The 13,195-nt window shown below is 37.9% G+C and overlaps 1 protein-coding gene across 12 annotated transcripts in view; it reads right to left on the bottom strand.

Annotated features, from left to right (window-relative positions):
• Nucleotides 1-13,195, bottom strand: part of ARMCX5 (armadillo repeat containing X-linked 5) — a 107,740-nt gene that overhangs the window by 77,288 nt on the left and 17,257 nt on the right. The window contains exon 5 of one of the 12 annotated variants that reach the window (XM_054508756.2): nucleotides 2,522-3,142. The exons of 10 other annotated variants lie outside the window; for them this stretch is intronic. The gene's annotated coding sequence lies outside the window, so the exon portion shown is untranslated. Of the gene's footprint in view, nucleotides 1-2,521; nucleotides 3,143-11,947; nucleotides 13,082-13,195 lie in introns of those variants that run through there. One more of the 12 variants, XM_054508762.2, reaches the window with a different exon arrangement.

Below are 13,195 nucleotides of genomic sequence, written 5' to 3'. Positions count from 1 at the left end.
CAAAGGAAATAAAAAGAGAGAGAAAGACAAACCAAGAAACAGACTCTTAATTATAGAGAAAAAACTGATGGTTACCAGAGGAGAAGTGGGTAGGAAGATGGGTTAGATAGGTGATGGGGATTAAGGAGTGCACTTGTGATGAGCACTGGGTGGTGTATGGAATTCTTGAATCACTAAATTGTACACCTGAAACTAATATAACACTGTATGTTAACTAACTGGAATTAAAATAAAAACTTAAAAAAAGACATCCATCTTGAATAGACACGTGAGTCGGTGTATGACCCACTCCCAGATAAGGAACTTGGCCACCCCCATCCATGAAGTTACCTTTCAAAAATGCCCTACTGAGCCCTTGATTCATCCTGCTTTTTCCTTCCCAGCCCTAATTCCCACTCTCATGCCTTAAATTAGCCATAAGGAGTGTACTTGTGGAACCCTAGGCTCCTCATCCTCAGAGCCTAATAAAGGAAGAGTCCTAGGTCTGTTCTCCCTCCCACCCCCCACCATATGCTTGGGTCCTATGGAACAACTTTAGAATAAAATAATCCTCCAAGCATTAAGCCAGGGATACAGAAGAAGCTGTGCCCCCAGTCCCACCCCCATCTTCCACATACACACATGTGAACTTTCTAACTAGCATATCCCTTACTTGTGCCGGTCAAATGATTTCCTCTTGTCTCTCTCAATCATTGGAATCATGGACCTGCTTTTTGCCCATTTAAGTTAATTTGCCTTTCTTCTGTCCTTCATGTGCCTCAGGCAAACGTTCCTTCTGGGATCTCCTTTTTGTCTAAGATTGAGCCAAAATCTGTGCATTCTTAGAATTTATCCATTCTCCTATCCCTGAGTTTCAGGAGCTTTACACAGGAACTCAAGTCCCTTGCATTAGGACCAAGCAAGCTGGGTTGGATTCTTGTGAAGTATCTGGTGAAATTGGCTCAAGAGGCTTACAAGCCTCAGGGAAAGATCTCAGCCTGTGTCCACTACTTGAGACAAGGCACATCTAGAAAACTTGTGGGGAGGCCTGACCCAAGAATATTTTCAGGTCACATTTGGAGTGGGTTCTGCCTTAAGAGAATTTATCTTGAGGGAAAACAGAGCCAGGCACAATGACCTCAGTCCAGAAACAACATCTTGTCATTAGGGGAGTATAGCTATTTTAATGGCCACACTGGGATTAGGACTTCTATTTTTGCCTGGTCTAGCAGATGCCCTCAACTATATGTCTGTTACAACAAAGGCAGGTAAAACAAAACAAAACAAAAACAAAAACAACAACAACAAAAAAAGCAGGTTATCCCAGAAAGAACTGTTGCAGATCCATTCTGTAACACTCTGGTGTGCAGATCCCATTTATAAAGTGTAACATAAAGAGGGGAAAATATATTCCTCTACAACATGGATTTAAAGTTTAGAGTAGTACTCAGCTCTGACATCATGAAGACTCTGAGATAAGAAAATTAGAGGGAGCATTGGAGGGACTTAAGTGTTTGTGACAGTAAAGCTTAATGTGGCAACAACACCTGGAAAAATCATGTAAAAAGCATCAAAATTCAGGACATAGGAAATACCCCTTGAGGATTTCTAGAATTAAAGGGGCTGGTAAGGTTAGGTTATTAACTTCGAAGGGATAAGAAATCCTGAATTTCCACAATGTCAGCAAATACTAACAGTTAACTGAATGTCAAATTACTTTTTAAAATAGAAAAAAATATATAAGTCCATAGTACATTTTGTATGTTTTTCATTTCCTAACCACCATTTATTGCCTCACTATGACAGGGCATCATCGATGTCTGCTTCCAGACAGCAAAAATGGGGGGAGAGGGGAAGAGTAGAGGTAGTCTACACACTTCTCAAAATCCTTGGTCAAGAAATGCTTACATTTCCACTCACATTCGATTGACTGGAATTCAATCACCATTTATTTAAAATACTGTCTGTTCACAAGCCAGGACAACTAGATATCCACATGCAGAAGAATAAAGTTGTCTCAGCAGACCAGGAATACAGCAAAACTTCCTTGACTTGATAAAGAACATTTACAAAAACCCTATAGCTAACATCATACTTAATAGTGAAAAACTTAGATCAGGAAAAAGCCAAGGATGTCCCTTCTCACCACTCCTTTTCAACATTGTACTGGAATTCCCAGTTAATGCATTAAGACCATGAAAGAATATAAAAGGAATACAAATTGGGAAGAAGAAATATAACTGCCTTTATTTGCAGGTGATATGATTGTCTATATAGAAAACCTGAAAGAATAGACAAAAACAATCTTGGAAGTAATAGGTGATACTAGCAAGGTTTGAGGATAGGGTTAATATACAAAAGTCAATTGCTTTCCTATATACCAGCAATGAACAAGTGAAGCTTGAAATTAAAAACAACAATACCTTTTATATTAGCACTCCAAAAAGGGACGTACATAGGTATAAATCTAACAAGTATGTACAAGATCTATATGAGGAAAACTACAAAACTCTGATGAATGAAATCTCAGAAGAACTAATAAATGGAGAGATATTCCATGTTCATGGATAGGAAGACTCAAGATGTCAGTTCTTCCCAACCAGGTCTATAGATTCAATGCAATCCCAATCCAAATCCCAGCAAGTTATTTTATGGATATTGACAAGCTGATACTAAAGTTTATATGAAGAGGCAAAAGACCCAAAATAGCTAACTCAATATTGAAGGAGAAGAACAGAGTCAGAGGACTGATATTACCTGACTTTAAGACTTATTATAAAGTTACAGTAATCAAGATGGTGTGATATTGACAAAAGATTGGACAAATAGATCAATGGAACAGAATAAAAAGTCCAGAAATGTACAGACATACAGTCAATCTTTGACAAAGGGGCAAAGGCATATGATGGAGCAAAGATAGTCTTTTCAACAGATGGTGCTGGAAGAAATGAACATGCACATGCAAGAAACTGAATTTAGGGGCGCCTGGGTTGCTCAGTCGTTGGGCGTCTGCCTTTGGCTCAGGTCATGATCCCGGGTTCCTGGGATCGAGCCCTGCATCGGGCTCCCTGCTCTGCAGGAAGCCTGCTCCTCCCTCTTCTACTCCCCCTGCTTGTGTTCCCTCTCTCGCTGTGTCTCTCTCTGTCAAGTGGATAAATGGAGTCTTTGAAAAAAAAAAGAAAAGAAACTGAATTTAGACACATATCTCACACCCTTCCAAAATTAATTCGAAATGATCACAGAGCTAACTATAAAAAGGAAAACTATAAAACTCCTAGAATATAGGAAAAAATTTGATGACCTTAAGTGTAATGATGACTTTTTAAAACAGTTTTATTGAGATATAACTGACATATTAAAAACTGCACATATTTAATATACACAGTTTGGTTAGTTTGAACATATGCATACACCCGTGAAACCATCATCACAAAGTAATAACATATTTATTTCCTCCAAAAGTTTACTTGTGCCCTGTTGTTGTTGTTGTTGTTGTTATTGTAGTTATAAGAATACATAACACAAGATCTACCTTCTTAACTAAATTTTAAGTGCACAATACTGTATCGTTAATTATAGGCATTATGTTGGACCATTCTCTAGGACATATTCATCTTGCACAATTGAAGCTTTCACATCCTCAACAACTCCCCATTTCTCCCTCCCCCCAACCCCTGGCAACCACCACTCTATTCTCTGCATCTATGAGTTTGACAATTTTAGATATCACATATATGTGGAATCTATCCCAGTCATGATCTGGAATCATGTGGTATTTGTCCTTCTGTGACTGCCTTATTTCACTTAGCACAATGTCCTACAGGTTCACCCATGTTGTCACAAATGGCAGGATTTCCTTCTCTTTTAAGGCTTAATAATATTCAATTCTAGGTATACTGTATTTTCTTTATTATCCATTTGTCAATGGACATTTGGGTTGTTTCCATATCTTGGATATTGTGAATAATGCTGCAGTGAGTAAGAGAACAGAAATCCTTTTGAGATCTTGATTTCAATTTTTTTTGATGTATACCCAGATGTGGAATTGCTAGATGATATGGTAGTTATATATATATATGTATTTATGTATGTATGTATCTATGTATTTACTCATGTGTGTATGTTTTAGGAACATCCATACAGTATTCTATAGTGGCTGCACCATTTTACATTGCCACCAATGATGTGTAAGTATTCCAATTTCTTCAAATCCTTGCTAATTGATTACCACTTGTGACTTTTTTTTTTATAATAGCCATCCTAACAGGTATGAGGTAATATCTCATTTTAGTTTTGATTTGCATTTCCCTGGTGGTTAGTGATGTTGGGCACCTATTCATATAAATGTATGCCATTTGTATGTCTTTTTTAAAATTTTTTAAATTCTTTATTTAAATTCAATTTAGTTGACATATATTATTAGTTTCAGGGGTAGAATTTAGTGATTCATCAGTTGCATGTAACACCCAGTGCTCATTACATTGAGTGCCCTCCTTAATGCTCATCACCCAATTATTGCTTTCCCCCACCTACCTCCCCTCCAGCAACCCTCAGTTTGTTTCCTAAAATTCAGCATCTCCTATGGTTTGCCTCCCTCTCAGTTTTCATCTTGTTTTATTTTTCCTCCCCTTCCCCTATGTTCATCTGTTTTGTTTCTTAAAGTCTACATATGAGTGAAATCATATGGTATTTGTCTTTCTCTTACTGACTTATTTTGCTTAGCATAATACCCTCTAGTTCTATCCACAACATTGCAAATGGCAAGCTTTCATCTTCTTTATCCATTTATCTGTTGATGGACATCTGGGCTCTTTCCATATTTTGGCTATTGTGGACATTGCTGCTACAAACTTTGGGATGCATGTGCCCCCTTTGAATCACTATGTTTGTATCCTTCAGATAAATACCTAGTAGTGCAATTGCTGGGTCATAGGGTAGCTCTTTTTTTAACGTTCTGAGGAACCTCCATACTGTTTTCCAGAGTGGCTGCACCAGTTTGCATTCCCAACAGTGTAAGAGGGTAGAGAAATGTCTATTCAAGCCCTTTGCCTATTTTTCATTTTTTTTCTTTTTTCTTTCTTTCTTTCTTTTTTTTGCTATTGAGTTGTGGGAATTCCTTATATATTTTGGGTATTAGCCCCCTAGATATATGGTTTGTCAACATTTTCTCTCATTCTGTAGTTCGCCTTTTCATTCTGTTATTTCCTTTGTGGTGCATAAGCTTTTTATTTTGATGTAGTGTCATTTGTCTATTCTTGCTTTGTTGCATGTGGCTTTGGTGTTATATCCAAGAAATCACTTCCAAGAACAATATCAAGAAGACTTTCTCCTATGCTTTTGTCTAGGAGTTTTACAGTTTCAGGTCACATGTTTGAAGTCTTTAATCCATCTTGAGTTGATTTTTGTGTATGTTAGGACACTAACATATCTTTTTTGGAGGACACAATTCAACCTATAACAGATGATAAAAATTTTTGAGGGGCGCCTGGGCGGCTCAGTCATTAAACATCTGCCTTCGGCTCAGGTCATGATCCCAGGGTCCTGGGATCAAGCCCCATGTCGGGCTCTCTGCTCAGCGGCAAGCCTGCTTCTCCCTCTCCCACTCCCCCTGCTTGTGTTCCCTCTCTTGCTGTCTTGCTGTCTTTCTCTCTCTCTGTCAAAATAAATAAATACATCCTTAAAAAAATTTTTAAAAAGGGGCACCTGGGTGGCTCAGTCGTTAAGCGTCTGCCTTCGGCTCGGGTCGTGATCCCAGGGTCCTGGGATCAAGCCCCACATCAGGCTCCCTGCTCTGCGGGAAGCCTGCTTCTCCCTCTGCCCTCCCCCTGCTTGTGATCCCTCTCTCACGGTGTTTCTGTCAAATAAATAAAATCTTAAAAAAAAAAAAATTTAAAAAATAATTTTTGAAATAGTGGTAATGGATATATAACTGTGAATGTAATTAATACCACTTAATTATTCACTTAAAAATGGCTGAATTGGAAAATTTTGTCACATATATTTCACCTTTAATAAAAAAAAAAAGATATCACACCTTCTCTTCTCTCCTCAGACCCCAATTACTTCCTATCTCAGCTGATGACCTTGCTTATTCCATTGAAAAAGCAAAAGCAATTTGAATAGAACCTCCACAGACTCCTACCACCATATCTACTCACCACTTGCATCTGTGCCCATAAATTCTACCTTTTCTAATATTCTATGAATGAACTGGCCATGCTCCTATCTTTAAAGTCAGCCTCTACATGTGTCCATTGGATGATGTCCCATCTCTTCTACTCATGGTCATTGTTCCAAAATTTTCTTCTTTCTCTCCTTTATCATAAAAATTTCCCTCTCTAGGGATGCCTGGGTGGCTCAGTTGGTTAAGCATCTGACTTCAGCTCAGGTCATGATCCCAGGATCCTGGGATTGAGCCCCGCATCGGGCTCCTTGCTCAGCGGGAGCCTGCTTCTCCCTCTGCCTGCTGCTCCCCCTGCTTGTGCGTGCTCTCTCTCTCTCTCTGATAAATAAGTAAATAAAATCTTTAAAAAAAATTCTTTTCCCTCTCTAGTGAAACATCCCTATCAACATTCAAACACACTATACTATCTCCTACCCCATTTCTTTAGCTGCAAAATTCCTCAAAACAGTGGTCTATAGCTACCATATGACACTGTCTCCTCCTTTTTCTTTGTTTTTTTTAAAGATTTTTTTTTTATTTATTTGACAGAGAGACATAGCGAAAGCAGGAACACACTGCTTACTTTTCATCTCCATGTGTATATATAAAAGGCATCTCAAATTCAACATATTCTAACCTGAGCTCCTGAGATTCCCCCTAAAACCTGCTCCTCCCAGTCTTCACCCATCTTAATAAATGATTACTCAGTTGCTCAGCTTCAAAATCATCATTGATCCCTCTTTTTCTCTTACTTTATATTCAATTCATCCACAACATTAATTGGTTCTACCTCCAAAATATATGCCAAAGCTGGACACATATCACCATAAGTGTTTAACACCTTAGTCCAACACCTAACAGCTAACACCCTAGTCCAAGCCACTATCATCTCTTACCTAGACCACTGACTGCTTCCTACCTCCAAATTTTTCTCCGTTTTCATTCTTGTTTCCCTAGGGTCCATTCTCTTCACAGTAGCCAGATTTATCCCTTAAAAACCTAAGTCATATCATGCTGATCCCCTTGTCAAAATCCTCTAATGACTCCCCATAACCTTTAGAATAGTACCCAAACTTCTTTCCATGGCCTACAATATCTCATAAGATCTGGACCCTGGCTACCACTCTACACTCATGTCCAACCATTCTCCCTTTGCTTGCTCCATTTGAGCCACACTGGCCTCCTTGCTATTTCTTGAACAAGCCAAGCATATCCCTACCCAAGGAGCTCTGCATTTGTTGTTCCCACTGCCTATAATGCTTTTCCCTAAGATAGCTTCATGGTCCATTCTCTCATTTCATTCAGGTACTTGCTCAGAGTGAATTTCTCTGATTATCCAATCTAAAACTGTATTCCCCTTTGAATATCCTTTATCCCCATACTTTGTTTTATTTTTCTCCATAGCATTTATCACTATTAAATGTTATATTGCATATTTTATATATTGACTTTATTATCTGTTTCCCTCCATTCTTAAATGTAAGCTCCACGAATATTCTCTTCTATATAATCCCAACAACTAGAAATAGTGCCTGCCACATAATAGATTGCTCAATAAATATTGGCTGAATATAAATGCCTCTGGGACCCTGAGGTGTTTTTTGTTGTTGGTTATATAAATCATATCAGTTTACACCATAATTTAAAATCTGGGCAGAGTTACTATGCTTTATGCTTCTATCATTGACCAAATAGACTTAGAAACACCCCATTAAAAAATCTTTAGACTATTTTGTTGGGAGATAATATTTTGTGCTGGTGAAGGTGAAAGTGTCCCACACAGTGTTTTTCCCCCCTATTCTGCCATGTAAAGCAGGTGGAAAGCTAACACACTGGAACATAATACTAAAAAAAAAAAGCTGTAGGTTTGGTAAGATTTATACAGTTTGGAATTTTAAAGAAACTTCCACAAAATTCTACCCATTTACCACAAAGACGGGGCTTCTTTTTTCTCAGGCTGATGTATGATGCTGAGCCAATAAATGAAAGTTTGAGGATGTATAGGTTTGCTGGGGCTACCATAATAAAATACTACAGACTGGGTGGCTTAAACAACAGAAATTTATTTTTTCACAGTTCTGGAAGCTGGAAGTCTGAGATCAAGGTGTCAGCAGGTTTGGTTTCTCCTGAGGCCTCTTTCTTGGCTTTCAATGGCCACCTTATTGCTATGTCCTCATATGGTCTTTCCTCTGTGTGCATGCATGTTTGGTGTCTGTGTGTTCAAATTTGCACTTGTTATAAGGGCACTTGTAGAAATGGGTTAGGGCCCAGTCTAATAGCCTCATTTTAACTTAATCACCTCTTTGAATGCCCTGTATCCAAATATAATCATATTCTGAGATACCAGAGGTTAGGGCTTCAACATATGAATTTGGGACAACTCAGTCCATAACAGTGGATTATCATGGAAAAGAGAGTGTCGAACCCCTATCATATTTCCAGGAACTCCACCAAAGGACATGTTTCCAAGTTGTTTTATAGTTCATTGTGAGGTGAAACTTAGAGTGGTCAAATTTAACTTTGTTAAGGAAATCTGGGGAGTTTGACACTCATCTGTTTTTACTTATTATAACATACCTTTTTATGAATTCATGGATGGTGACATGGTGATGACTGAATGTAAGTCTGTCATTATTATAACATACCCTTTTATGAATTCGTGGATGGTGACATGGTGATGATTGGATGTAAGTCTGTCAAAGATGTCTATATAATGCTCAAAACCCAAAGTATATGAGTAGCCTGCTTTACCACAGCATTTATTTACCCATCTGGAACTTGCTTTACCTTTTCTGTGACTACTGCCTTTACTGTAAGTAGTGTGGTAGGTTAAATAATGCCCCTCCCCAACAAATATGTCAATGACCTGATCCCTGGAACCTATTAGTATGTTACCTTACATGGCAAAAAGCTACTTTGCTAATGTAACTAAATTAAGGCTCTTGAGATGGGAAGATTAATTATCCTGGATTATGCAGATGACCCAATGTAAGTACAGGATCCTTAAAAGAGGGAGACAAGAAGGTAAAAGATAGAAGACAGAGATGGGGCAATGGAATCAAAGGTTAGAGTGATGCAAGGAAAGGGCCATCAGCCAAGGAATGCAGGCAGACTATAGAAGCTCAAAAAAGGCAAGGAAATGGATTGTCATCTCACAACCTCTAGAAGGAACCAGCCCTGCTGATACCTTCACTTTAGCCCTGTAAGACTAATTTTGGACTTTTTTGACTTATAGAACACTAAGATAATAAAGTCATATTTGTAGTAATTTGTTATAGGAGCAATAAAAAGAAACTCAGCCAAAAACTGTTAGAAGAGACAACATTATATATTGAAAATAAAGGGCCAATTCACTAAGGGGATGTGACAATTATGAACATATGCACAAAACATCAGATTTCCAAAATATATTTTAAAAAATCACAGAATTGACAGGAGAAATGGACAGTTCTATACTAAGATATCAGTAACCCCACTTTCAATAATGGATAGAAAACCAGACAGAAGATCAATAAAGAAATAGAGGACTTGAATAACACTATAGACTAACCGGATCTAATAGACATATACAAAACATGCCATCCAACGATAGCAGAATACACATTTTTCTCAAGTACACATGGAACATTCTCCAGAATAGACCATGTGTTAGACCACAAAACAAATCTTAATATTTTTTAAAAGGATGACATCATACAAAATACCATTTCTGATCACATTGGAATGAAACTAAAGATCAATAATAGAAGAAAATTGGGAACTTCACAAATATGTGAAAATTAAATAATACGCTCTTCAACAACCAACAGGCCAAAGAAGAAATCACAAAGGAAATTAGAAAATAACTGAGGAAATGAAAATTAAAACAAAACATACCAATACCTATGGGATGCAGGAAAAGCAGTGCTATAGTTCTAATTACTTACATTTAAAAAAGAAGAAAGATCTCAAACCAACAACTAAACCATATACCTTAAGGAATTAGAAAAAGAATACCAAATGAAACCCAGAGCCAATAGACGGGAGAAAGTAATAAACATAGAGAATAGAAAAACAACAAAGATTAATGAAACCAAAACTTAGTTCTTCAAAAGATCAACTAATTTGACAAACCTGTGGTTAGATTAACTAAGATAAAAAAACCAGAAGACTCAAATTACTAAAATCAAAAATGGAAACCTTACCAATTTCACAGAAATAAAAAGCATTATAAAGGGATACTATGAACAACTGTATACAAAGCAAATTGGATAATCTAGGGGAAATGAACACACTCAAACAAAAAACAAACACAACCTACCAAGACTGAATCATGAAAAAATAGAAAATATGCATAAACCTATGTTTAGTAAAAAGACTAAATCAGTAATCAAAAACCTCTTCCTGGTGATCAAAAATCACCCTGGGCCAGATGCCTTCACTACTGAATTAACAGTAAAAGGAGAATTACAGTAAGCCTTCCCAAATTTTTCCAAAAAAATGGAGAAGGGAACACTTCCTAACATTCTAATAGGCCAGCATTACCTTGGTACCAAAGTCAGACAAAGACACTGCAAGAAAAGAAATTACAGGGGCACCTGGGTGGCTCAGTTGTTAAGCGTCTGCCTTCGGCTCAGGTCATGATCCCAGGGTCCTGGGATTGAGCCCTGCATCGGCCTCCCTGCTCAGCGGAGAGCCTGCTTCTCCTTCTCCCTCTGTCCCTGCTTGTGTTCCCTCTCTCGCTGTCTCTCTATCAAATAAATTAATAAAATCTTTAAAAAAAAGAAAAGAAAATTACAGTCAAATATGTTTTATATTGTTGATGCAAAATTCTCCAACAAAATGCTAAAAAAGCAAATTTAGAATATTTAAGGAATTCTACACCATGGCCAATTGGGGTTTACTTCTGGAATTTAAGGATGACTCAACATATAAAAATCAATCATATTGCAACATACAACATTAACAAAATGAAGGCAAAAAACATATCATCATCTCAATTCATGTAGAAATAGCATTTGATAAAATTCAACACCCTTTCATCAAAACAGTCAACAATCCAGGAATAGAAGGAAACTTCCTCCACACAATAAAGGCCAAAAATGAAAAGCCCACATCTGAAGATCATATTCAACAGTGCAAGACTGAAAGCTTTTTCCTTAAGATAGAGAATAAGACAAGGATGTCCACATTCCCCACTTCTATTCAATATAGTATTGGAGGTTTCAGCTGTAACAATAAGGCAAGACAAAGAAATAAAAGACATCTAAATTGTAATGGAAGAAATAAGATGATCTGCGCTCACAAATGGCATGGCATATATGTAGAAAACCCCAAAGATTCTGCAAAAAATTCTTAGAACTAATAAACGAATTCAGCAAAGCTTCAGGATTCAAAATCAACACACAAAATGGGTTGCATTTCTATACAATAACAATGAACAATCTAAAAAATTAATTAAGAAAGCCATTTCATTTACAATAGCATCAAAAGAATATACATAAGAACACAATGAAGTAGGCCAAAGACTGTACACTGAAATCTACAAAACATTGCTGAAAGAATTTTAAAGACATAAATATATGGAAACATATCTTCTTCTCATCAACTGTAAGATTCCATAACTACCCAAAGTGATCTGTAAGATCCACTGCAATCCCTATCAAAATCCCAATGATAGGGGTGCCTGGGTGGCTCAGTTGGTTAAGAGTCCAACTCTTGATTTAGGCTCAGGTCATGATCTCAGAGTTATAAGATCAAGCCCTGAGTTTGACTCTGAGCTCAGTGGGGATTCTGCTTGTCCCTCCCCCTCTCCCGCTGCCCCTCCCCCTGCTGGTGGTGGTGGGAGGCGCTCTTGCTCTCTCTAAAATATAAAATAAATAAATAAATAAATAAATAAATAAATAAATAAATAGAATCTTTAAAAAAATCTCAATGACATATTCTGCAGAAACAGAAAACCTATCTTAAATTCATATAGAATCTCAAGGGATCCCAAAGTAACAAAATAATCTTGAAAAAGAAAAAAAAGTTGGCACTCACTCTTCCTAATTTCAAAGTAAAGGTATTCTGGCACCAATTCCAATGTGTGTGTGTGGGAGGGGTTCCAAAACCACTAAGAGATGCTTGGACACCAGCAGGGTGCCCCACAATTCAACTCAATTCTGATACTATCAACCTGGAAATAACATGAGATCCCACAGGTTAAGCGCTCAGTCCTACAGGACTGCATTCCCCCACCCTTTGAATTACAGTCTCAAATCCAGATTACCATTTCTGCTTCCCACTGACAGGCTATAGATGGGAGGTTTCAATGACCCCCTCCTTAAGTTTGATTAATTTGCTGGGGCAGCTCACAGAACTCACAAAAACACTTTATTTATTGGATTACCATTCATTAATAAAAATATATATATAACTCAGGAATAGCCAGATGGAAGAAATGCATAGGGCAAAGTATGGGGAATGGGTATGGAGCTTCCATGCTCTCTCCCAGCACTCCAGTCTCCCAGAATCTTCATGTGTTCACCAATGCAGAAGCTCTCTGAACCCTGTCCTTCTGGGTCTTTATGGAAGTTTTATTACATAGGCATGATTGATTAAATTGTTGGCTGTTGGGGATTGATTAAACTTCCAGGAGTTCCAGGAAGGAGTTCTAGGAAGTAGGGGTGGGATGGGGCGGTGGCGGGTTGGACTGAAAGTTCCAACCCTCTAATCACATGGCTGGTTCCTCTGGAAATCAGCCACCATCCTTAGGTACTTTCCAAAAGTCACCTCATTAACATAAACCCAATTGTGGGGCGCCTGGGTGGCTCAGTCGTTAAGCGTCTGCCTTCGGCTCAGGTCATGATCCCAGGGTCCTGGGATCGAGTCCCACATTGGGCTCCCTGCTCGGCAGGAAGCCTGCTTCTCCCTCTCCCACTCCCTCTGCTTGTGTTCCTGCTCTCACTGTGTCTCTCTCTGTCAAATAAAAAAAAAAAAAAATCTTAAAAAAAAAACCAACATAAACCCAATTGTGGTAAAAAGGTACTTGTTACAAATAATATGATACCCATTTCATGTTAATGGCTCTAA

The sequence above is a fragment of the Mirounga angustirostris genome, unplaced genomic scaffold, assembly GCF_029215605.1.
Source record: "Mirounga angustirostris isolate CCGP_5_RB_7025 unplaced genomic scaffold, mMirAng1.0.hap1 SCAF_11, whole genome shotgun sequence".
Taxonomy (NCBI): domain Eukaryota; kingdom Metazoa; phylum Chordata; class Mammalia; order Carnivora; family Phocidae; genus Mirounga; species Mirounga angustirostris.
Note: the sequence above shows the minus strand (reverse complement) of the source record. Positions and strands in the feature narration are given on the sequence as shown.